Here is a 5,000-nt window from a genome sequence, read left to right as displayed (position 1 = left end):
AATAAAAATTGTTTCTTCAATTGTGGAGGAAAAGACATAAGTTCTTCAAAACATTCTAAAAAAAATAATCACATTAAAATATCAGACACATCAAATTATAAGTATGTTAATTCATAAGTATATTAAATGAATGGGCCTATATGGACAATAAACATATGATCAATAAACATCAATTTTTAATTATTGTTATTATTGAGTTCTGTCAATATCCCTTGTATTTTTCTTGATAAGATTTCTCACTATTATGACAAACAAAATGACTGTAATTAATATTACCATTAGATTTACTGATGATAAAATTGGGGAGACAGTTTCTTTATAGTAGAAATATTCATCAACATAGTTCAAATTTTCAAGCTTCTTTAATTCTAACTGAGACAACTTAAATTCATTTATTTTATATGATTAATTCTTGTATGGCACATGTTTGTTGAAGTTATATGTTGTGAAAAGATGAGGTTCATAATATAATTGGTTTGCTATCCCTAACTGACATGATATTGTAAAAGATTTAACATTTTTAACCTTATTTCTGTGCTAATGACATGACATTTGATTTTAGCTACAACAGTATTTAGTGAAAATACAAAGATTTCTTGATCAATTGTAAATGCTTCAAATGGTACATACAACTTTTTCTTGGTTTTGGTTTAACACAATTTCTTGAATACAGGGATAAGCATTAGTATTCTTAAACAGGTTATCAAAATTACATATACATTCTTGTTCTTTTAACAGAATACATTAATTAAATTGTTTTTCAGTGAAGAATGACAATAGTAGAGTGTGTTCTTCTAATGCAAAATGCTTGATTGTTCCCTTTTGAATGCTGTTTGATCATTAATAGTCAGAGGAAATGGGTACAAGGTGATTAATGTGTTTGTGATCCTAGTATTGAAAGGTACAATTAAAATAATTTTATCATAAAATACTTTGGCACTTATTAAATTATAATACATGAATACATCTTCCACAAGTGGCTGAAAGTGATTTCCATGATGCAGAACCAAATAATTTCTTCTAATTCTTTCAGAGTGATTAGTGTTGGGCTCAAAATTCCTTTATAAGCAAGCAAAATGGTATTTAATGTGTTTTTATGTCCCTGTAATATCACGTCACTTTCTAGAGCAAATGTATTTAAAAATTGTATGTTTTCCAGCTTATTCAGTTCTTTTGTTACATTCAGGTTCACGTGATTTATAAAGTTCTTCATTGGGGGTTGGGTAGAGCTCTCGGCTAACACGCTGTTGGCCCAGCGTTCGACTCTCCAACCGGCCAGTGAAGAATTAGAGGAATTTATTCTGGTGACAGAAATTCATTTCTCATCATAATGTGGTTCAGATTCCACAATAAAGCTGTAGGTCCTGTTGCTAGGTAACCAGTTGGTTCTTAGTCACGTAAAATAAATCTAATCTTTCGGGCCAGCCCTAGGAGAGCTGTTAATCAGCTCAGTGGTCTGGTTAAACTAAGATATACTTTTTTTTTACTTGATTTATAAAGTTTCCCAGTTTTTCTGTTTGTTCTGCATTTTGATTTTGCGGTGCAATTACTTTATTTATCACTGTTCCTCTTGCTGCGGCCCACTTTTCTAGTCTGTCTATTCTTTCTTTTTCCTGTTCTACATTTGCTTTGGTAGCAACTCCAAACAATGTGTTCAAAGCAGTTCCAATGAAGGGTAAGAGGGATCTCTTTGACCTTTTAAGAGCGGTATTTTCTGTTTCTGTTTAATTTTTCTAACAAGTGAATAACACTGTTATTATCACCTTTCTGTAGGATTGATTTAATGTCCCTTTGAATTGCATTTAATGTTTTCTCACTATTTAACACTGTTGATAAGTCTATATTAATGATTCCTAAGTCTTTAATCATTTTGACATTTCCGTGTCTTTTCAACAATGATCCCTTTCTTATCTCCACCTCTGAAAAGGTGAGTCCAATTATTGCTACTACAATGATGAGCCACATTTTTGCATCTGTAAGAATAGACTTTTATCAGATTTTCTTTATATATATAGGTTTCACTACATACATTACATTTATGATGTTTTCACTACATACATTATATTTATGACACTTTCAGTCTAATACTAATACACACAAATATACAAACATTCACTCGTTTATATATATATATATATATATATATATATATATATAAAATAATTATATATATATAATGTATATATATATAGAGGCCTATATTATATATATATATATATATATATAATTATATATATATATATATATATATATATATATATATATATATATACAATATATATACATGTATGTATATATATTGTATGTATTAGTCTAATACTAATACATACACAAATATACAAACATTCACTGTTTATATATATATATACATATATATATATATATATATATATATATATATATAAAATATATATATATATATATATATAATATATATACATTATATATATATGTATATATATATATATATATATATATATATATATATATATATATATATATATATATATATATACATATATATACATGTATGTATATATATATATATATATAATATATATATATATATATATGTATATATTTAATGTAACAAAATATACAATTTTGTGATTTTAGTATATGTATATGTATATATATATACATATATACATATATATATATATATACATATATATATACATCTTAATGTCAATGAGTTTTTTTTCTTGGAATCTTATGTGACATTCTTCCATTTCACTTTGCTGGACTACTTATTTCCTTCTTTCCAATTACTAAAGATTTCCTCTCCTGTCTCTGACACTGACTTACTCTATATTCATCTTTGTGTATGCATTATATATATATATATATATATATATATATATATATATATATATATATATATATATATATATATATATATATTATATATATATATATATATATATATATATATATATATATATATATATATGTATATGTATGTATGTATGTATGTATCAGAACTTGAGGAAGACATCTCAGGCATTTGCATGGTTTTGTTGCTTACGTTTCAAGGCTTAGCCTCATTATCAAAGCTGTAAAAATACATACAGATAAATTAGAACTTCATAAAAGACTCGGACTAAAAAATAGTAAGCGAAAAACAAATACAAAATATTCATTTTCAAATGCCAGGAGAAAGAAATAATACGAGTGACAATGAGAAACGTTAAAAGTCCAGGGTAAACTTAAGCTAAGAGAAAAAAGGTGAAGGCAGTTTGGCTGTTTAACTTTGGGACCATCTGTTTTATGCAAAAGAAACTCGAGGATTGCCAGCTGCTGAGTAGAACGAGCTCTCAACAAAATTTTAAATTGTTTGTATTCAATATTTTTTCTGCATTTTTTAGCATGTTGCCAAATATTGGAAAACTCTGGATTCGTCAGCTGGAACCCAGATTTTTAAAATTAATATTTTGCATTAGTTTTTAGCATCATATGTTTTAGTCCAAGCCTTTTATGAGGTTTTTATGTAATTGTGTGTATTTTTTTACATCTTTGATAATGATATATATAATATATGTATATAGTATACATATATATGTATATAATTGTTATGTGTGCATATGTATATGTATATAATTGTAAATATATATATATGTATATATATATATATATATATATATATATATATATATATATATATATATATATATATATATATATATATATATATATATATATATATATATATATATATATATATATATATATATATATATATATATATATATATATATATATATATATATATATATATATATATATATATATATATATATATATATATATTAGTGTGAGGAGTCAGGAGTCAATCCATACTTAAAATCATCAATGAAGGGCAGAGGACACACAGATATACAAGCTGACTTTATTCCAACGTTTCATAATTATTAAATTAATTACATCATCAGGGCTGTTACAATAAAAGATAAAACATTTCATTACAAAACCAAACCAGCAGTTTTAACCGCCCAAGAAATGAAATTTTACGCTAGCTTTCCATTTACTCATGACCTCAAGTTTCACAAAGAGTTCACTCTTATTATTCAGGATCATTTTTATGCCATTGATGTTACTTTACTCCGTAAGAGCCCTTTCACCATTGGTTCACTCTTTAAAACTAAAGATCGGTTATCAACTTATATGTCATCTGGTATCATTTATAAATATACTTGCCCTGGATGTCAGGGATGATGGTATGTACAGATATCTTTCATATTTTGTGCTGTCAGGTGCTATTGAAAACAGTGAGTCCCACTCCAGAAATTTGTGCTACAAATTAAAAAGACTGATTAGGAAAAGCGTATGGAATAATCTTGGCCTTCCCAATAATGTGCTGAATCTCTCTAACCATCCCCTCACTGCATAGGAACAGACCGTTTTTAATCTTGGAGTTTCATTCGCTCTAAAACCTGGTCCCGAGAGTAATCTTAATTTCCTAGTTGCTTTTGATAAACATTTTGCAAAAAACAATTATGACAAGAAAGAGGCATGTCTCAAAGGCATTTTGCTAAATGTCTTGGAGCAAAATAACAACAAAAATTCGCTCCCGAAAAGATTCCAAAATGCATTAGTTACTTTAAGGAAAAGGGGGGATATCATCATCACAAAATCTGACAAAGACGGGAAAATAGTTCTCTTAGACAAGGAGACATACATCAATAAAGTTCAAGAACTTCTAAGCGATGCGGAGACCTATGACAAATTAACGAAAGATCCCACAACAAGTATTGCTGCTCAATTTAACAAATCAGTCAGAACCATAGAGGGCAATAAGAAAGACATAGAATTACTAGAGACATTCAAGGTAATCAACCCCTCTCTCCCTATTTTTACGGCCTCCCGAAAACACATAAAGATGGGATTCCTTTACGCCCCATAATATCTAGCAGGGGCTCTTTCATGTACAAATTATCAAAATGGCTCGCAGACTTGTTATCACCCTTTCTAGGAACCTTCTCATCCTCCCACGTCAAACA

This window comes from Macrobrachium rosenbergii, chromosome 48, assembly GCF_040412425.1.
Source record: "Macrobrachium rosenbergii isolate ZJJX-2024 chromosome 48, ASM4041242v1, whole genome shotgun sequence".
NCBI lineage: Eukaryota > Metazoa > Arthropoda > Malacostraca > Decapoda > Palaemonidae > Macrobrachium > Macrobrachium rosenbergii.
This window is presented reverse-complemented; position numbering follows the sequence as displayed.